The 23096-nt window shown below is 39.2% G+C and overlaps 1 protein-coding gene and 1 pseudogene across 1 annotated transcript in view; both read left to right on the top strand.

The window, feature by feature from the left end:
• Positions 1 to 23096, top strand: part of LOC148728766 (uncharacterized) — an 81294-nt gene that overhangs the window by 14426 nt on the left and 43772 nt on the right. The window lies entirely within an intron of this gene.
• LOC148728767 (uncharacterized) lies at positions 5240 to 8801 on the top strand (annotated as a pseudogene).

Raw genomic sequence — 23096 nt, 5'->3', positions numbered from 1 at the left:
AAATAGCCAAGTTACGTAAGAAAGAACCAATCTGAATTTAAAAAGGGGTGTGATTGGTTGTTTTAAACTAAAGCTTTGAAATTGTTTGGCTTATTGAACGGTCCGATAACAAACTATCCGATAACAAATTGGCAAGTGAGTTAGTAAAAATTATGAGTATTTTGAACCAATCCCAATTAAGGAAATTGTAATATTTCTGGTTACAAGTGGAAGCCTTTTAAGCGTGCTATCACCCTCAGCCCCAAAGTCATTCAGAGGATTGCATTTCAACTATTTGACTGTTGGTTTCGAAATGTATACCCGAATTTCCGTTTACTGGGTAACTCTTCGGGCATGGACCTCAACCTTGATAGCCATTGACCCCGTAAGTTATTGAGCTAAGTTAGGTGCAAATTTTATTTTCGGAAGGAGAAAGGACGCTTTCTAACAAGCTTCTTTCTTAACAGATGTGAATTGCAAAACAGGAAATGGGTCTTGTGGTCTCAGTAGAAGCGCGCGTGGACCGGTAGAAGCGCGCGATTTTATGTTAAGTTCAGACAATTCTTTTGGAATATTTTTTCCCCACAATTATCTCAAAATGCATGTATACATTACGACGTTAATTTAACCCATATCATTTGTTTTCCTTAATTAAGCATCTTTGCTCAATGAAGAAATTTTGGTGTTCGCCATGTCAGGATTTGTGGGTCCCAAAGTCATTTCTCCGTCAGGAACTTCCTTCATTGTTTCCGTCAAACCCCCACCTCGGTCTCCCATCCCAAGTGACAAATAAAGGTGCTTGAGGTCAATGTTTAATGAACTCGTCAATGTTTGAGGTTTCATTGCAATTTCCAAGAGACATTCTAACTTGTTAGCTTAGAAGCCAATAAGATATGTGCTGAGCCATTTTCATTGGAAGATGGAAACCTGAACTAATTTTGGCTCGCAAGGAGTCTTTGGGATAGCTAACATAAAATTGTTGAATCATTTCTTTTATTACTTTTTGCTAATTTCTTACAGGTACCTTGCAGGTATAGTGTGACCCCCTTGGCCGAATACCTCTGAAGGCGCCTGACAACTATGACACAGACACCGATATCTTATTAAACAACTGCAGTAAATTGATATTATGGAAAGGATGAAATATAATCTCTTTGCTGCATCTCGAAAAAATTATAACAAAGATATAAGAAAAACCCCCACATCGAAGAAGATATTTATTCTCAAGGGTAATAATTAAGAGTGTGTCCACGAAAAAAGCGGGCAGGGACGATAAAACTCAAATCACCGATTTGGCTCAAATTTGGCACAAGTGCAAAGTATCATGAGTTAACAAATTTGTTAAAGTAATAGTTCAGAATATTCAATTCTCTGGGAGATATAGGGTCCCAATTAGCTAACTTTGCATTGCTGTTGTGATAAACCAAATATCCAACTGCAAATTCAAACAACTGGGTTGTGTTTTATATCTATCAGACCTCACAAAAATTGAATTGTTCTTACTTTTCCATTTCATTTCTTCCCTTACCTCTCCCTTAAGTATAGACGACTTTTTCTAGTTTTGGCAAAGTCCAAAAATAAGGGTATTTAAGACCCAATATCTCCAGTGACTAACAACTTCTGATCATTATTCCTACAGGGGAAGTGAAACCCATCACTGGACTTTCAAAATCAGTAATAAAATTTTGGGCAATGGATTTCATAACCCGTACTGACGTGAATTTTGCATCTAACTCCCGCTTTTTAGTCAGTATCATCAAAATTCCGAAAACCATATCTCTATTTTACTAATTTGAATATATCAACAAAGTTGAAATGGTAAATTGGCCACCGTTGCGATTATAAAAGCTGACGTTTCGAGCGTTAGCCCTTCGTCGGAGCGAATAGGGGAATTGTGGGTTGTGTGCTTTTAAAGGCAGAAAAAGGAGCTGCGTGATTGGTGGGAACATGGCAACGAGAAAAACACGAATAAATTAGTGTAATGAAAAGCGTTCGTTGATACCTGTGGGATTTAGACTGCCGGTTTGAAAGATGAGCTTTTGTTCAAAATGTTTACGGCTTTCCGTGCTACCTAAGTGTCAGGAAAGACCGCAGATTGTCATGTGTTGCATAGAATGGTTAGGTAATTAAAATGTCTAGCGACTGGTTTCGATGTGTCCTTGTCATTCCTCTCCACGTCGCGATGGTGTTCTCGGAATCGGTCACTTAATCTTCTGCCTGTTTCGCCAATGTAAATCTTTTTTGTAATAAGGGCAAGTTATGCAATAGATTACATTGGCGGAGGTGCACGTGAAGTGATCGGTGATCTTAATGGATCGTTTGGGTCCCGGTATTTTCTCAGGGTTGTGAATGAAAGGACACGCTTTGCATCGTTCACGAGCGCATTTAAAAGTGCCTGGTTGGTCATTAGTCTGAACAGAACTTTTGACCAAAAAATTTCCTATGTTTTTGTCGCGTTTGAATGAAAGGAGCGGAGGCTGCGAAAAGATAAAGCTTGTCTCTGGATCGTTTTGAAGTAATTTAAAGTTTTTAAGAATGATGAATTTAACTGAGTGGTTTTGAAGGTGAAACGTGAGAGTGAATGGAATGCGGTGGGAATCTTCCTTTTGTGACGTTTGTAGTGCTGAATGTCGATCAATAAGTTGGGCGCGGTGGTAACCTGCTTGAACGACAGAATCAGGGTAACCACGTTTATCGAAAAACTGGTACATTGACTCTGATTTGTGGTGGAAATCAGAGTCGTCACTACATAAACGACGAAGTCTTAGAAACTGAGAAAAAGGAATGGAATTCTTAACGTGAGATGGATGCGAAGACGAATACAGCATGTAATTATGCGAGTCTGTAGGTTTGTAATACACACTAGTGCAGAAACCGTTGCCTTCAATTGAGAATTTGATGTCTAAAAAGGATAAAGAATTGTCAGAAATTTTCCAGGTATACTTCAGAGCCGGGTGAAAAGAATTGACAGCTGTTATGAATTGGGTCAGCTCCTCTCTGGTAGAGGAGGTGGCGCCGATACAGTCGTCGATGTAGCGACCGTAGAGGTCAGGTTTGGAGTCGTTGTATTGGCTGAAAAATGGGTGTTCGACAAAACCTACAAAAAGATTGGCATAGCTAGGTCCCATTTTGGTACCCATGACTACACCATCTGTTTGTTTGAAAAAGTTGTCCCCGAATGAAAAAAATTGAGTGTGAGCACTAGTTCGGCTAAGCGTAGTAGTGTTTCAGATTTAGGTTCCTTAACAGTACGCTGATCAAAAAAATGTTTAAGAGCCAGAAGACCTTTGCCATAAGGAATGACAGTGTAAAGAGACGTAATATCCATGGCGAAAAGAAGTTTGTTTTGGCCAAGGAAATTAAAGTCGCGAGTCGAGAACACCTTCGCGACGTGGAGAGGAATGACAAGGACACATCGAAACCAGTCGCTAGACATTTTAATTTACCTAACCATTCTAAGCAACACATGGCAATCTGCGGTCTTTCCTTACAATTAGGTAGCACGGAAAGCCGGAAAACTCTTGAACAAAAGCTCATCTTTCAAACCAGCAGTCTAAATGCCAAAGGTATCAACGAACGCTTTTCGTTCCACTATTTTATTAGTGTTTTTCTCCTTGCCATGTTCCCACCAATTACGTAGCTTCTTTTCTGCCTTTAAAAGCACACACAACCCACAATTCCCCTATTCACTCCGACAAAGGGTTAACGCTCGAAACGTCAGCTTTTATAATCGTAACGGTGGCCAATTTACCATTTCAACTTTGTTGATATATTCAAATTATTTCGTTACCCCCACTGACGCAGCCCCAAACAGTTTCCTTAGAAACTATCAGCCTTTATTCATTTCTACATACAGTTCGGTCCCCTTAGTTTTAGCTACCAGCTTAAAGAAATCTATTTATACTCCCAGATTTAAAACTTAAAATTGTCTTTAAAAAGGTAAAAATGTTTGAAAAAACGACATTTCGTATTTCAATTAACAATACAGCTAGAAAAGGATAAATGTTGGGTGAAACGGTTACGAGCGAAAAGAATGTTCTTAATTGGTTTATGCGGACGAGATCACCTCTTTTAAGTTGCATTGTTTAAGGTGGCTCTATATAGTTTCTTCGGCGCGCGAAGCATGGGTACGAATGGCGCGAGCGCGCGAGTATTTAAAAGAAAAACAAAAATAAACATGGCGGCAAGACTTTTTATCGCGAGTCGCGTTCCACTTACAAACTCCTAAAAACGTGTTTGAAAATACACTTCTTTCGTCTTCTCTTGACGTGGTTAAACTGAGGAGTCAATTCGCAGCATTTATTGCGCCCATATCAGAGAGGGTAGACGGTCGTCATCGAACGCGAAGGAAGTCGCAGCGTGGTCACGGTGCACTTTTTATGGTTGGAGGCTTCGCTTTGAGCTCCATGGGCAATGATACACAGAAAACAGCTGGAGTGTCTGCAGAGGTGCAACTGACACGGGAAAAACAACCACCAATGCGTGAGGAAAGGGGTCGGTTTTCACAAAGGAAACCCACTCGAAGTGGAAACGTGGATGACAGAACTCGTGGGATAAAGGAGTGGAGGGCAAAGAGGAAATTAGATTTTAAAGGAGTGGTAGAAGATTGGTCGCCACCGAAAAAAAGAGAAACCCGTTTAAGTCAGGTGTAGTTTAAATTTTGTTTTCACTATGCGTGGCACCAAGCAATTCACCTAAACGTTTTGAGAAAAGTGCTTCTTTGAGTCTTTCTTTGCTCTAAAAATTGTTCTCAATTTGAATCGCATCATTGAATAAAATCTCGCATTATGATTGGTTAATGAAGTGAGGTATTTAGCGTGGAATTGCGAAAAACCACTACTTCACTCGTGAATTCCGCCTTAGATTGTACTTGATATCGGTTTTTGCATGCAATTTAATGCAGAATTCCCTCATCAAGTAATGAATTTTCCAATAGAATTTTTGTATTATACCACAAATATTTCATAGCAAGTTGTTTCGTCAATATGATTACACCTAAACATTTTGACATTTTATTTTAAAATTCCAACAAATGTTTGGTTAAAGTTAAAACCTAATAATAAAATTATCATTATCATGTACATATATTGAATTTTAATATGAAAGAAACAAAGAAGGAAAATTGCACTCCACATGGAAGTAGAATTATGGACTTGTATGATTTGAGAAGTTCATTGAAATGTTGTCAGCACTGTAAAGCAGGTAAGAGGAAACAATTTTTTCTCTGCCCAAAGAAAATCAAAACTAAAGAAAAATCAAAATGAATTCTCAGTTTTATGGCAAGTACATGTACGCATAACATTGAGGCTGTATAAAATGAACAGGTTTCCAGGAAACAGTTATGTGGTTGATTAAACACGTACATCTTCAAAACATTACAAAACTTCTCATAAGCAATAAATTTTTGGGCAAGTTCTTACCCTATACCAAGTGTCACACAATGGTATTTCTATTGATGGCAACAAAAAATGTTTTTTAGCAAATTTGGAACAAACATGCAGTTGTAAATTTTCCACAAACCACAAGTAGCATTTACAGCTTTTATAAAATTTTGTTAATTTTGCAAAAGATTTACCTTCGCTCATTTATTTTAATGGAGAAGACAAACTGCCAAAACTAAGTGTCAAATTTTCTTGAGTATCAATATTGTCACTTTCAGCCAATTTGTCACTGTGGAACACAACAGAAGGAAAAAAATATGGGTTAGCCACCTAAGCCAACGTCAGAAATTTGTAAATTCATCAGCTCTCTCACAGAAAGTTATCAACTACTTGGTCAAATGTTTTACTTATAGCGTGTCTCAAAATAAGGAATCGATCAGCCCTTCTAAAATCTTTAAAAGGCATTCTACCACACTCCTTTGGAAACCACACAAATTGCAATGAATCCTGGTGTGGTGCCAAGAAAGACCCTATTAACTATAAACACTCTGACTTACCCTATGGCAAAGATCTCTATGGTGATGACTTGAGGAAAGCTTTGGACAGAATTTTTGATGAATTTTGTATTGATGTAGTGGGTGCAAAGTTATCACCTGGGGCAAATTCGCAGAGAAACGAGGCCTTAAACAGTGTTATAGGGTCAAAACAGTCCCAAAATTAGATACTATGGGGCAAGTGCAAGTAATGACTTCCGAGTGGCCTGTGGCATCTCCCAAGTAAACCTTGGATATCAGTACATTAGCCAAAAACTTGAGAGCCTCAACATTGAACCTGGTATACACTGTTTCAGCCACATTGAAAGGATGGATCACAAGGCTACCCATGACAAACTTAGAAAAACCAGCATTAATTTCAAACACCAAAGAGCTCAACTACATAAGCAGAAGTTAACTCTTACCGGTAAAAAACAAGCTAAAGAAGGAAACACATACCAAAGTGGAATAGGACAGCCTTAATCCAAACGATTTTACAAAACTGATCCAAGAATTTGACATCATCAATTTGAAAATTTCAAGTGAGCTGAAAACCTTTGAAACATGCATTCCTGAATTAACAATCAGACCAGTGGTGGAGAAACTTCCCTATGACAGAAACACTGTTTACAGTTTCGTAATTTACGATAATGAAACAAACACGTGCGGAAAAACCGCAGAAATATGTCAACTTTCAGCAGTTGATCAATCAGGTTTGCACTGTTTCAACATCTATATTTCCTTTGAGGGAGGTAGAAATTCGTGCTACAAGGGTAAATGGTTTAAGTGTCCGAACAGTCAGAGGAGTCAGGACCCTGTTCAAAGACAATCAACCAGTAGAAACTGCGTCACTTGGAAAGTCACTGGAAATTTTTCTAACCTTCTTGGAGAAAACTGTCAGTCGTGTGAAAAGCGATAACAATATTTATGTATATGAGAACGATCCTTCGCAGTAAAGCACTATTTGAGCAATAGTGAAAATCAGACCTGAAAAAAATTTCAGGCCTGTACGGGATTCGAACCACTGACCTCTGCGATACTAGTGCAGCGCTCTACCAATTGAGCTAACAAGCCAACTGGGAGCAGGCCATCAAATTAATTCGATATAAACCCGTAGATGATAAATCAAACAACAACAAACATATGAAACATATGTGTGAACTGCGGTTATGAGACGTATATGAGAACGATCCTTCGCAGTAAAGCACTATTTGAGCAATAGTGCTTTACTGCGAAGGATCGTTCTCATATACGTCTCATAACCGCAGTTCACACATATGTTTCATATGTTTGTTGTTGTTTGATTTATCATCTACGGGTTTATATCGAATTAATTTGATGGCCTGCTCCCAGTTGGCTTGTTAGCTCAATTGGTAGAGCGCTGCACTAGTATCGCAGAGGTCAGTGGTTCGAATCCCGTACAGGCCTGAAATTTTTTTCAGGTCTGATTTTCACTATTGCTCAAATAGTGCTTTACTGCGAAGGATCGTTCTCATATACGTCTCATAACCGCAGTTCACACATATGTTTCATATGTTTGTTGTTGTTTAACAATATTTATACTGTTTTAATCGGGCACGACTCTCGGGTTTTCGATACTCCAACCCTTCTTCGTCAAGGTGGACATCAACTTTGTGAAAAACTTTCCTGTCGTAAAGTTTTCTTTTCTGACACTCTCCCTGTCATCATAATTAATAGCGGGGTCCCCTCTATTAACTATGCTGTGATGAGGAACTTGGTCAAACGTAAACATCCCTCTCTGGTCTCATCGGATGGTTCCACAGTTAAATTAAATCAACAATCCATTTACCAGACACTTTCCCATGAACCTTTCCCCGCACACGATGCAATGGAGGATGTTAAAGCTCTAAGAAGAATAACCTTTGACTCCTGTTTCAACATTTCAGAGGACATGTTGATAGAAAACATGCCATCAACACAGTACGCAGAAAACGACATGAAGATCCTTGATCGTCGCTACGAACTCCTGCAGACGTTCCGAGGAACTCTTCCATCAAGCAACAAATTGCTGAAAAAATAGCCGGAAGTGGCATTTCATACCGAGATCTCAAAAATGTTTTCGAGAAGTTCGGAGCAAAAGGGCTTGTTAGCGTATTGTCTCTGCTTCCATCTTCAACAACTTGCAAAGCCCCGCCAGTAACAAAAACAACCCGTATTTTAGCAAAGATCGTTGAAAACTTCAAAGCATCGGAGGAAACTACAAGTTAACACGCATTTCCATATATTTTTCCACACGTAGGTATATTTTTCGCCGTGGTGGGGAAAAGTACGCGGCGATTTCTCAGAGTTTCAACTGGCACGTGCTGAAGAAAGAGCGATGCGAGCATGCGCATTACCGTAACTTGAAGAATTTCTGTTTTGATGACGTCACGAAAAACAAGGGTTTCAGACTGATCTAAAGGCGCATATTGGGCGCGTTCCAGACGGTGAATTTTTTTGAAAATTGGCACATGGATAGGATTTTCCTTTTCCTAGCTCTTACAAAAAAGTCATCGAATTTTATACATACACAAATGTAATACGCGTCAAAAACGAAAATTGCAAATTACTCCGAAAATTATGTACAGATTTTCTTGTGGCTTTATCACTTGAAACTCATTGGATGTTAACTCTGTTTCCCCAAAAACAAAGAAAATTCACCGCGTAGAAACCGAGAAACACCGTCTAGAAGTCAGGTAGGTCAAAAAAGCAAGCCAAGCATTTCTAATAGTAGTTGCCATAGCAACAACTTTGAGGTTCTGAAAGGGTTTTCCATATATAGTCTAAGGCTGTAGGCTTTCATTACTGATCTTCTATGGAGTGCTGTGAGATAAACATTTGCCAAGGGAGACTGAATTATTCATGCATATGTAATACCCAAAGCCTCGTAAAATACTATATAGAGCCACCTTAACGCAACCCTTCTTTGCAAACGAGTTTGAAGATTTATTCAGCGGAAATTCTCCCGAAAAAGTTAAATCTCATTAACTGAACAAATGGCAGATCCTAGCGCTCTGCTTGGTTGAATACAGCAGTGAATTTGAGGCAGCCAAGACAGGTGGGCATTTGTTATAGGGTAAGATAATTACCTCTACATAGCGAACCTGTATTTTGTCAGACCTAAATGGAAAGTTCGATAGCTGTGCGTTTTAGGCTACATGACGTGAACCGATTTATCTAGGCCTGGAGACTCATCAGAGGAACCGTTAAGGGTAATAAGACAACTCAGGGGACATAGCCTTTAAAATGCCATTACATAGTTATTAGTAGCCCACCAACCCTATAAAACAGTAAAATATACACAGTTTGCATCAAAGAGGAGGCGAAATTATTACAATTATTATGATTACACATCTTAAGAAAAAGTTAAAAATGTTTTTCATCATAGTTGAGACGAGGTACGAGGCACATTGAAAGCAGACTTCTGAATATGGTTAATAAATAATGTTTGCAAAGTCTAATTGACATAAATGTGGCTTCCCGAAAATTGAACTGAAAAATTATCTTCTCTGTTGTCTGCCCAAAAGAAACGCATTTATTTGGGAAGCAATACCAGCAGATACTGGGGAGTTATTAAAACAAATATGCAAAGGGCGAACGCTCGAAATGTCAGCCTCAGGGTAGTCAATTTTACATTAGCAAAGGAGTTGATAAAACCAAATGATCTTGTGATAGCCTTTACTGATGCAACACCACAAGGTTAGCATTAAACCATTTATATGCATATGATAAATCATGTTATCGATCCTCAGCATTTAAAGGGTAGATATATGATTGAAAACATCGTTACTCTCAATGAATTATAATTGTTAAGAAAAAAAGATAATTCTGCAGAGGAGCGTCTATTTATGTATGGCTTAAAATTCATTATTGAAAGATGCATTGTTTACTCGACCACCAGGAACCAACACTCGGACGCACCAGGCCACGGACATAAGAAGTGGTCTGTTTTCTGCTGAAGAATTTCATTATTTTGAATGTACCTGAAGTTGAAATATTCTCGGTTTACGACGAGATTGAGTGTACCTTGAAACGCTTGCAGAATACTTCCTGTCTTTCTATGAACCTGTTATTGGGGATAAGGCTATGTTGTGAGCTTCTGCCATCTGATAAGTACAGCGACCCTGAGGAATTCGAAAAAAATAAGAGTTCCCAACCCTTTTACATTGTAGTAAGGAAAGTGATTTTCTCGTTGTTAAATAGCAACATGCCATGACCATACTTACAAAATAATTCGGGATAGGTAAAGTAAAAGATGCTCTTACGAAAAATTAAAAAATTGTTTGGCCTTTAATTTAATACTTGTCCTGCTGTTAGATTTAGGACAAGCCTATAAACCTAGCCAAAAATACTTGTCTTTGTGATATAATGTCCTTATATTCATGCATTAGTTCATTTATTCTCTCTTTAAATCATGTATTCCTTTATTTCTTTATTTATTTTTCCTATATATCCCCTCTTGTTATTTCCCTTGTCAACCTTGGCTTAGCTGTATAGAGAAACACGGTCTGTCAACCTTGGCTTAGCTGTATAGAGAAACACGGTCTTTGGAAACGCAAAAAACTGTCAAAAATCAACATCACAAAAAAAGTGAAGTGCCACCTTAGGATAAACGGGGCTTTGTAGGCTATAACGAGGTTTGTCATGTTCAAAATTATTTGCTCTCTCTCCCTTTTTTCGCAAGAATGCATGTGCCACTTGTCAAAGCGATTTTACTGTTGTACACGAGTTCGTAAGCACCTCTTGTCGGACAAAACTTCGCATATTTACAAGCACCTGCAATCATCAAGAGCCTGTCTTGACTCTTGTGATACTGAATGTTTCACGATTGTAGTGTATTGATCTCCATAACAACCGTATCACACCATCTGCTGTACAATAGTTACATTGTGTGACAACTGCATGCTGTAAAACTACTATTCCTGAGTATCTGTACAATTGTACTATATAAGAAAATAACCACGTGCAATAAAGGGCGAATTACACATGTGAAAGGGACGAGAGTACTTATCGTTGGAACGCATAAATGACAACTCTATACACTGGCGACGAGGATGGTGAAGAATCTCTAAGTGCAGACAACGCAGAAGACGTCCCAGTGCAGCCAGAAACAGAACCTTCAGCAGATCCCGCTTACGAGACAGAGCCAGAACCGGCAGAACTGAACGAATCCTCAGACGAGATGGAAAGTTTTCTACCAGCGCCAACACCCTTCAATGCTGACGCTTCAGACCCCTAAACGGAGTGGAAGCATTGGATGAGCGCTTTGGAAATCTACGTGATTGCCTCAGGCCTTGCGACCAAACCAGATAACGTTCAACGGGCCACACTGTTGCACTGCATTGGTCCGGCGGTTCAACGTATCTTCTACACGCTCCCAGGAGAGCACGAAAAGTATGATGATGTCAAAGCCGCCCTTAACGGGTACCTCGTTCCAAAGGGGAACGTTGTCGCAGAACGCTACAAGTTCAGATCACGAGCACAGAGGCCGGACGAACCGATCGACACATATCTGACCTCCCTAAGATGACTCGCAAAATCCTGCGACTTTGGTGCGTTGGAGGGAGAAATGATTCGAGACCAGATGGTTGAAAAGTGCTATTCCAGAGCACTGAAGCAAAAACTGTTGCAGCAAGAGAGCCTCGATCTGTCTAGAACCGTGAAGATTGCGCGGAGCGAAGAGGCCGCCTCACAAGAAGCCCCTCTTCTGTCTAGTGGAAGCAAAGAAAATTGGATCCGAATCGACCACGTGGCGCACGGATCGAAACCATCGAAAAAACCTAAAAAATTATACACGTGCTATCGGTGCGGTGGAACGGACGGCCACAATGCGACTGAGTGTGGTGCGATAAACTCCAGATGCAACTCGTGCAAGAAAGTAGGACACCTGGAGAAAGTCTGCCGATCCAAGATTAAGATTTCAGACCAGAACCGGACCAAGCAGAGGCCAGCGAAGAAGGAGAAGAAGCGACCCAACAAGATTCTTAGTCTGGAAGCACAACCATGGCTTGACGAAAGGGTAACGCTGAATCGCTTTTAGCACGAGAGTCTAGCTTTAAGTTAACAGTACTTACTCAAGTCACCTCCGTACATAAAGACGATGATAATGGTGAACTTCACTCACTGTTAAAGGAGTATAGTAACATCTTTGACGGGTTAGGAAAGGTTAATGATTTTGAACATAAAATTACAATTGACTCCGAGGTCAAACCAAAAAGTCAACATCTGAGACGTATACCTGTCAGTCAAATTGAGGCGGTAAACAATGAACTTGACAGGATGTTAAAACAAGACATTATTGAGGAGGTCACTGAGCCTAGTCCATGGGTCTCTAATCTAGTTATCGTTCCAAAGAAATCTGGACAATTAAGAGTATGTTGTGATTTATGCGAATTGAATAAGGCTGTTATTAGGGAACGGTACGTTTTAACCAAGGTTGATTATACGCTGCATGCATTGCGCGGCCCTAAGTATTTTGCAAAGATCGATGCAAAGAGTGGTTTTTTTTCAGCACACGCTAGCTGAGGATTCGCGGTACCACGTTTATTACGCCATGGGGCTGTTGTCGGTTTAAGCATACTCCCTTTGGACTTAATGACGCAACCGAAGCCTTCCAAAAAATGATGGAGAAGATACTTTTTGGTGTTGAACGTGTACGCATTTCGGTTGACGACGTAATTATTCATGCTCCAACAATGCCAGAACTTGTGAAGCGTCTTCGGCAAGTTTTCTAGCCATGTAGTCAATACAACCTGAAGCTCAACAAAGGTAAATGTGAATTCGGTGTTTCACAAATTTCTATTTTAGGCCATGTCGTTTCAGCAAATGGAATTCAACCCGATCCGACAAAAACGGAAGCTATCAGAGCCACACCTCCGGCGCAAAATATGTCCGATCTTTTCTCGGGACATGTGGTTACGTGGCAAAGTTTATTCCAAATTACGCTAACATTGTAGAGCCTCTCAGGAAACTCCCTAGAAAGGAGCAGAAGTGATCTTGGGAAAATGAGCAGACTAAGGCATTCGAAGCATTGAAGAAATCGTCGTCTCGCGAACCTGTTTTAGCTTGTTTCCGCTTGGATGCTCCAACATTCGTTGTCACAGGTGCCAGTCCAGTTGGTTTAGGTGCAATTTTACTACAAGACCAGGGCACTGGTCAGCGCAGACCTATCGCGTACATAAGTCGATCTCTCACACCGAAAGAACGAAGGTACTCGCAGATTGAACGCCAAGCTTTTGGTTGCGTTTGGGCAGTGGAACGCTTGCACAATTATTTGTTTGGCGTGAAGTTTACCTTGTTGACTGATAATAAGCCGCTTTCAAGCATGTTTGATCTGCATTCGAGCAAGGTCTTACCGCCAAGAATTCAGCGCTTGGCATGGCGTTCGCACCAATATGACTTTCAAGTTGCGCACATCTCGGGAAATTCTGACACAGCAGACTCGCTGTCACGTTTGCCATCTACAAACAATGATTCCTCAGACAGTGGCTTTGTTTACGAAAATTATGTACGATTTGTGTACACGTCCAACATGTCAGGTCTGCAAGCTGTCACCCTCTCTGACATGAAAGTACAGACAAGCAAAGATGCCACGCTTAGCAAGCTGCGTAGCCAAATTCAAAGCGGAACATGGTCGAGCGACCAACAACTAAAAGCTTACAGCGGAATTAAAGAAGAGTTGACAATTTTTGAAGGAGTTATACTTAGAGGAAATCGCATTGTTGTTCCGCAGTCGGTACGAAAACAAATTCTAAAACTAGCACATGAAACGCATCAAGACATAGTTAAAACTAAGCAATTCCTTCGTGCGCGTTCCTTTTGGCCCGGCATGGACCAAGATGTTGAAACTCTGATTAAGGGATGCAGTGCTTGTGTTGTAAACCAGCCGCTTAACAAATGCACACCAGCTCAACCGACCCCGTTACCTCGTGGTCCGTCGATTAAAAGAGCAGTCGATCTCGTTGGACCTATTGATGGTAAGCATATCCTGACTTACATCGACCACTACTCCTCCTATCCAGAAGCATGCATCATCAAAGAGATAACTTCCCGTGAAGTTATTAAAGCACTGACAGCTATCTTTGCTAGATTTGGATACCCAGAAGAACTTGTTACTGACAACGGCAAACAATTTATCAGCGCAGAATTTGAAGCGTATCTAAATGCATGTGGCATTCAGCACATTCGCGTGTCTCCGTATTACGCGTGTAGCAATGGGAAACTAGAAATTACTAATATTAATAATAATAATAATAGTAAAGCCGATGGCATCTCTGCTTTTCGTTTTGTCACCAAGATTCCTCAATCCATATTCATCGCGGTAGTCTTAATTTTTTTTAAGGATTTCTCCTTATTTAGGGCGAAATCCAAAAGAGATATTAAGATCAGTGTTAGAAATGACTGTAGTAAACGCTTAGGCGTTAATCGCGGAAGCAAATGGGTCACATTTTAAGAAAACTCACAGATAAACTTCTCAGTTTGCCAGAAAAAAATATTTAGCAGTACATCGTTAAGTCTGGAATGGCTGCCGAACAGCTGCTATTACACTATGATGCTGCATGTTCTTCGATTTAAATTCCACGGAACCTACGTTACCTGTAAGATTTAATTAATTTTGGATAGTTTGCGGTGCAAGTCTTGTTATTCCTTGAAGTGTGTTCCATGTCCAAGATGGCGTGAAAAAGCAACATGCTCAAAATGTGCATCCAGTTTTTTTTTTTTTTGTTCTTTTCTTCTCGGTGTTAGTGATTTCAGTATGGGCGGAAAAGATCTATCCTTCTCCAACGCCGAGGTGAACCTGACGTTTGGTTAGGAGTAAAAAAAAACGTTCACATTTAACAAGTGCAGTGAGAAGAGAGCCCCTAAGTGATAATAGAGTAGTGAATGTTAGACAGCCAAGACAGGTGGACATTGCTTACAACGAAAATAATTGCCTCTAGATAGCGAACCTCTATTTTATCAGGCTTAAATGGAAATTCTGATAGCTGTTCAAATAGTCCCAGGCTACACGACGAATAGTGACTTATGTCGGCTAAAAAACTTATCAGAGGACCTTTAAAGGATAATAAGACAACTCATGAGACAAAGCCCTTAAAATTCCACTTACGTATTTAATATGTCAACATCCTAACCCTCTAAACAGTAAAAATATACACAGCTCGCATCAAAGAGAGTAGGTAAAACTATTATAAATATCATTACACTACCTAAGAAAAAGTTAAAATGTTTTTCAACATAGTTGGGATAAGGTACGATTTATACTGAAAGCAGATATGTGTGATACTTTATGTTTCCTAATAGTCTAAAAAGTCTAATTAACATAAATGTGGCTTCCCGACTATTAAACGAAAAATAATTTACTCTGTTCTCTGCGCAAAAGAAGGGTATTTATTCGGGACGCAATGGTAGCAGACGCCGGGAAAATATGAGGACAAATATGCAAAGTTCGAAACGTTAGCTTCATAGTGGTCAATTTATTTCATCAATTCAGTTAATAAAACCAAATTTTCTTGTAACAGCCCCTACTGATGCAACATCACAAGGTTGGCATTTATCCATTTATATGCATATAAGAAATCGTGTTATCGATCCTCAGCATTGTAAGGGAAAATGTATGATTGAAAATATTGTTACACTACCACTAAAAAAAAGAAAAGATAAATTCACCACAGGGCTCCTATTTATGTAGTCCTTTAAATTCATTACTGAAAGATAGGTTGTTTACTCAACCACCAGGAACTAACATTCGGACGCACCAGGCCACGGACATAAGAAGTGGTCTTTTTTCTGTCGACGAATTCCATTATTTGAATATGCCTCGGGTTGGAATAATCCCGGTTTACGACGACGTTGAGTGTACCTTAAAATGTCTTCAGAATCCTTCGTGTCTTTCCGTGAACCTGGTCCTGGGGATAAGATTATGGTGCGAGCTCCTGTCATCAGATAAGCACAGCGACCCCGAGGAAATACAAAAGAATAAAAGCTCCCATCAATTTAACATTGTGGTAAGGAAAGTGCTTTTCATGTTGTTAGATAGCTACATCCAATGATCATAATTACAAAATAATTCAGAAGAAGAAAAGTAAAAGATGGTCGATACGAAAAATTATATAATTCTTTTTCGCCCCTTTTTAATACTAGTCCTGTTTTTAGAGTTAGGAAAAGCCTGTAAACTTAGCCGAATATAGTTGTTTTTCTAATATAATGTCCTTATATTTATGCATTCATTTATTCCCTTTTTAATCATCTATTTCTTAATTCATTTTTCCTAGCTACTTCCTCTTGCAATTTCCCTTCTTAACCATGTTCTCCTCAGTTTCGCAAGGATGCTTGTGCTGAAAATCCTTGCATGAGCAACGCCACAATGATGTCAAAGCGGATTCATTGACAAAGGATATCGCTCTCTGTGTCCTACTGGATTTAAAGGTGTGAGGTGCGAAACAGGTAATAAAAGAAACGTCTTTGTCGTTTCATGAATCTTTCACTCATCAACTTCGAAAAGGGTCATGACGGTGAATGCTCCTTGAGAATTCTTTGTGTCCGTTAAACCGTCTTTTCTATTTACATAATTTACACAATTATTGACATTGAGTGTGTTGGAGGGTTACAGACGAGTAGTGACGATGCCTTTTGCAAAAATAATGTAAACGCCGATTCACTGGAAATAGACCAGTAATGCCCATTAACTTTGGGCATTATGGAGTTTAAATCTGATGACTAGCTTATAGAAGGAAATTACTAGTTATTTTGACAAGTATCTTTGATTGTGAACGACTCGTTTTTTGGTAGTTTACTTTCTTCCTTTGCAGTCAGCTATTTTCAAGGGTTTTGATTCATACATGGACATATAAACCTTGATGTTGGGAAGATTTACAGACTTGCCAATTCTGACTTTGGCAAGCCTTATTCCTTTTTCAATTTTCTCCTGTAACTATCATTTTTGTCCCCTCTCTCCCACTTTGGTAAAAAGAACTTTTCTGACAATAAAAAGGGGAGCCGAGAAAGCGTGGTTCTCTTTCTTTCAAACCCAATCTCTAAGCGTTCGCTGGCTACGACCGGCTCAGCAAATAAAAAGGGGGTGGGGGAAAATCCCCGCGCTAATTCGGTGCTAATTATGTTGCAGAGGAGTGCAGATAATATAGATATACCTTTTATGATATAATTTCTGTGATAGATACTTCGACACGAGTCAACAGAAGGCGAAATTTACGTACTGATCTTGACACAGTGCTGAAGCTCATTTATTCATTTTCGGATATTGACGAGTGTACTGAAGCTGTACACAATTGCAAGCCCACTCAGAAGTGCAAGAATAGCCAGGGATCTGACCAAACTATTTGTCGCCCTGGATACTATGGAGAGGATTGCATTACATCGAGTAATGCGAAAAAAAATATAAGGGATTAAGGGAACAGTCGTTAATTATCACCCTGGAAGAGGGGGGTGGGGGGAGGCTGTGTGGAGGAGAGGAGGATTTTGGGGGGCATCAAATGCCCTCCAAGCAAGTAATTTATGGTTCGAAGCGAGACACCCCATTCACTATACTACTCAAGCACGGAGGAGGTCAGTCGTTGAGTACAGGGTTGTATATTGAGCTTGAAAAAGTGGCATATTATGTTACTAGTATGGCGGGATTTTTTTCTAAATTAAACTAATGCTATATATATAAATTAAACGAATGAAGCCTTACACTGCTGTAAAAAGTAAAATGTTTCACAAATCCGAGCTTTCGCCGATCAACGGCATCATCATCTTTGTAGATATATTTTTTCACGGACGGAAATTCCATTATTGAGACGAAAGACCATGAAAGCATTGATGTCAAGATCATTACTAATGAAAACGACCCCGCCAATCTACGCCTGCACGAAGCATTTTTCATTAGAAAGTAAAAACCTACACTCAATTCCCGGGAAGAATATAGTGAATTCGCAGATCTTCTATTTTAGCATCTCGTTTTTTAGACCATTTTAACGCTTTTATACATCCTTTGTTTATAACGGTCCATCATTAGAGCCTTTATTATGTTCCATTCACAGTTTATTTCCACAGCTTTCATAAATAGCCACGTCTTTCACACATTTCACCACACACTCTTTTTACATATGATATATAGCCCTTCCGGAATATATTTTCTCATCCCTGATGATGCTCAGTTGATCGGCTAAAGCTCGGATTTGTGAAACTTTTTACTTTTTACAGCAGTGTAAGGCTTCATTCGACTAATTTATATATATTTCAACAATGCTACTGAAGGACAACATGAACATATTATTTAAACTAATGCTGTTTCGTTAACTGCAAAAGCGGGATCTTGGACCAACACAATCTGTGCTTATGTTGCCTAGTCCTGTAAAAGACAAACGACGCAGTATTGTGGTAGCCTTAATAATAATAACAATAATAATAATAATAATAATAATAATAATAATAATAATAACAATAATAATAATAATAATAATGATAATAATATATTATTTTAACCTTCTTCCCTCAACACGTTGCAAAATTGTAAATAGACCAAGCCAGGACCAAGCTTGAAGACAACGAGTCTCAGAGATCGAAGAAGTCGTGACTCTGTCTCTGTTTTCTTAAAAAGAAAAAGAAATGCTCGTTTTTCAAGTGGGGGGAGGGGGGGGGGAGCGTTGATCCAATGAATACAAAAGAGCCTAATGGGAGGATCAGGTGAATTCTATCGTGAGAAAGCATAAGAGAAATTTGTTCTAAAGAGCAGTTCAAAATGAAGCGAATGAGGGAGGCTTTGAAAATCTCCAAGCAGAGTAATTTTATCACTCTTCCCACTCTGATATCAAGGGAATGCCCCACAACCATATGGAACTTAGCTGCGTCAGATATGCAATCCATTATCGTAACAACCTATCAGTGCATTTCGCCACGTTTACAACCCTTAGCCATACAAAATAGATTATAGTCATTGGAAACTTTTGACACCGTTTCAATGCTGTTGATCTTGCAGCTTGGAGTTGCAAGGAGGCTCATGAAAAGAACATGTAAGTCCAAGGAAAGGATATAGCCTTTATCTTAAAAGTACAAGGACGATAAAAAATAAAAAAAGAGATAGATATAGTAAACATATAAACATAAATAGATATATGAATGAGGATAATGATACCAAACTATGTGAGTTAGGTGAGTTACCTTAATTATGTATGGTTACCTAAAGGTTCACCTAAAAACTGAAGCTTTTCCTGCAAAGACTATGGAGACACAAAGAAATAAAAACTAAACAAAAACAACAAAAACAACAATAACAAAAAAAAATGAAAACAACAAAACAAAACAAAACAAAAAAAAAATCTTTAAAGGCCCATTTCCATCCAAGATCCTTTGCAGTCGTTTGTTTTTGTTTTGGAATCGCGCTATTGTTAAATGGCGAACATTCACAAACACTATTAAAAAGAAAAACAAATATTTGGTGAAGAGCACAGTAAACAAATTTGCAGCTAAATATTTGAGACTGAAAAATCATAAATCGAGTCTGTGTATAAAACTTGTACAAAGCTTACTTGATGTTGAAGGAAATTGTTCGGCTTCAACACAAAATAAAATATAAACAGATAACCAATATTGGCCAAAACGGATTTACTTTACGCATTTCAATTATAGGATAATGCCTTGTACAAATGAGATCGCTTACATATATATCTCAGGATCTCAAGTAAAAATCAGTCAAATAAAATTATTCTCACCTCGAAAAAATCCCCCTGGAGTCTCTAGTTCCTTCGTAGGAACAATGCAATAACATTTATGCAAAAGCACTGTCTCTAGTGTTACCTAAACCCATGGTTGTTTTCCTTGCCCTCCATAAATCATACACAGACTCTCGAAGTCGAATAACCTTTGCCGAGCCGAGCAGACTCGGCCTTCCTCTAGACCGCTTCTTCGGCGGCATGAACTTTTCAAATGACGTTTTTCACCGTCATACATGTAAGAATTAAAAACTATTTACTGATATGGATACTACGATAGTTTTTTGTTCGCACATGATTCAAGATGGAACTTTGAAAGCCCTAATTAGTAAGATGGAAGAAGATATCAAAGCGATTCCACAACTACGAGGAAAATAGCGTATTTTTCATATATGAAAAATGATCCGGGCGCGCAACGTATCTCGGTTGGAAATGGGCCTGTGAAGACGAACATCCCACTTCTTCGGAGGCGAGATGAAAATATAAGTCCCAAGATCCCTTGGCCATTTCCAGTCGCTCTTGCCTAAATGTTAAACGTGTTTTTGTTGCTGAACTTGAAGCACTATGACGTTGTTGGTTTTGACATGATTCACTAGGGTTACATACAAGGAGAATTTGTGTTGATGTTGAGTTACTTTCGTTGTTGGATTTATTGCAGCGTTTGCGGCGATTAAAAGTCTAAATTAGTAGTAGTAGTAGAAACTTTATTAAAGTGTCAAAAACCGTCTAGCCAGGGAACAAATCCCTTACTAATTTGGGGACACCAATTAGGGGAGAATATACAGACTAAATACAGTAGTAGATAAAATATCTATAGTTAACTTATTAAGAGATTTATAGTAAAAAATACACAGAAGTCAAAATGAACAAAGGCTACAGCCTGCGCAGCCATCATCTAAAAGTTCACTTATATTGAGTTGGCGTATCTTGCTTTTAAACGACGTTAGGGTTGTGACGTCCCTGATACTCTTGGGTAGTTTTGTCCATAGCTTAGGCCCTAAATATCTAATAGAGTGCTTGCCATAGGTGACTGTCTCATACCTAGGTATTACTATTTGGTTCTTTAAAGATGTTACTTATATATGCAGGGCACAGTTTATGCTTTGCTTTATACATAAGGATGCACAGATCCTGTAAGCGACTATTTAGTAGTGTTGGCAGATCTGCCTTCTCTAATAGTTGTTCATAACTAGAATTATTATCCTTGAAAACCGCTCTAAGTCCTCTTTCTTGTAGTCTTTCAAGCTTTCGAGTGTCACTCGCTTTACAAAAATGCCACACTAGGTGACAGTACGTGAGGAATGGTAATATCGCGCTTTTGAATAATATTAACTTAGATTTCATAGGAATTAAATTACTTAGTCTCATTAGAACACCAATTCTCTGGCTGGCTTTTTTACAAATAGAGATTACGTGCTCAGAGAAATTTAGCTTAGAATCTAACACTACTCCTAGAAGTATGATATTATCTTTAGTTTCAATCACAACATCATTCACGCAAATATTGCTGTCATTTTGAGTGGAGCCCAAGTTCAAAACTTGGTACTTTTTGAGGTTTCCCGCCAATAGGTTAGAATTGTACCACGTTGTTGCTAAGTTGGCACTATCCTTTAACTGGGAAGTCACAGCTGCCTGGTCTGCTCCTGCGTGGTAAATTTGATGGTCGTCGGCATACATAGACAAGTTCGCTGTTAGGCAGTAGGATAGGTCATTCTGGAAAATATTCCATAACAACGGGCCAAGCGCGGAACCCTGAGGACAGCCACGACTCACGAATCGGCTCGAACTAACATGACAGCCGATCTTTACTTGATATTTCCGTTCATTTAAGTAGCTGTTTAAAAGTTGAATAACGCTTTCCTGAAAACCGTACGCTTCAAGCTTGTTCAGAAGTAGTGGTGGATGTAACGAGTCAAATGCCTTTGACATGTCAGTTGAAAGTATGCTCACAACCTGTTTTCGATCCCTTGCCAGTCTCCAATCTTCTACTAAATTGATCAATGTTGTTTCGCAGCTGTGAGCTTTGCGATAAGCGGATGAGTGTTGGTAAATGCGATTACCGAAGCCAGAGTTGATCTGCGCTCCAATCAACTTCTCAAGAACTTTATTTACACATGGTAAGAGAGTTATGGGCCGGTAGTTTTCCTTTGCATTCCTGTCATCCTTTTTGTATACTGGGGCCCAATGCCCATACTTCCATTCACTAGGCCATGCATTCTTGTTAATACAAGAATTGAACAAGGTGGTTAGTGGAGCGGATAATTCATTAGCACCTATTTTTAAAGCCTTTGAAGGAATTCCATCAGTGCCGGTGGCTTTGTTTATGTTCAGCGAATCGAGAACAGCAAGGACTTGTCCCTGTGTAACCAATTCGATTTCGATGGTCTGAGTGGAATTCCTATTTTCATGTTGTATCCTCTGAACACAAGGATGGTCTCTAAAGTCCTCTATTGACTTTCTTTCAATCGCTGTACCGCCAATGCCATCCGCCAAGGTAGCAAAATGCTCAACCAATTCCTCAGCCACTTGTTATTGATTTGTTATCATACTGCCGTTTATTTTTAAGTGGATGTCGTTTCTTTCAGTACAGCTCTTAGAGCCCAAAAATGGCTTGAAAGTTTTGAAGAACGCCTTGGGATTGATTTTCAAATCGTTTGACTTATTATACCAGTACTGTTTGATAGCGATTCTTCTTTGTTTAGTGGCCTCGTTTCTGGCTTCACGTCGTAATTCCCAATTTTCTGGTGTTTTGTCTTTCAAGTACTTGTCATTTGCTTTGCGTTTAGTTCTAAATTCTCAAGTTCAAGGGGGCGTCGCTACAAAACGTGGTTAACGAGGTGTTTGGGGACTACTTTACAGATCGAGATAACAAACCAAAGTTGACTGTTTGCACGAACCTTTATTCTTGAAAGGCAATCGACAACGAACCACAATCAACGATGAAAATCACGATCAATCTCACAATCAATCAATCTATCGATCGTAAACTGAAACAATAATACAACGAAGTTCTATCAATCTAATTAAAAGCCGCGGAATACATAATCAAAGAATCGCGCGTCAAAAACTGGGCTCTAACGTCGATACCGAGATTAACAATACAAGTAAAATAGAACAAAAGTTTCGACACAAATCAAAAGAATTTTGGTGGCTGGTAGACAGCCCATTGTTCTCATCTAAATGATGGGCGTTTACTCTCATATGGTACGATTTTGGCCTTTAAATCTTAAATCAATCGAGCACACGGTAACACAACAGAATATCTGTTTGTATGTTGTCGCCCGACACTGAAAAGACTAGAATAGAAAAACAAAGTTACAAAGATGCTCACATATTAGTTCCTCTTGTGCCAGAAGTTGAGAAAACGAAAGGGCCAAAGTTTATCAAGACTATTCAAAACTTACGAAGAACTGATTAAAGGGACGCCAAACTTGCCTTTTATATGCGCGTGGTGACTCTGAAAGGTCCAATTACAAAACCAATAGGAATACAGA

This window comes from Stylophora pistillata, chromosome 6, assembly GCF_964205215.1.
Source record: "Stylophora pistillata chromosome 6, jaStyPist1.2, whole genome shotgun sequence".
NCBI classification, from domain to species: Eukaryota; Metazoa; Cnidaria; class Anthozoa; order Scleractinia; family Pocilloporidae; genus Stylophora; species Stylophora pistillata.
The sequence above is the reverse complement of the archived record's forward strand: the minus strand, read 5'-3'. Positions and strand labels throughout refer to the sequence as shown.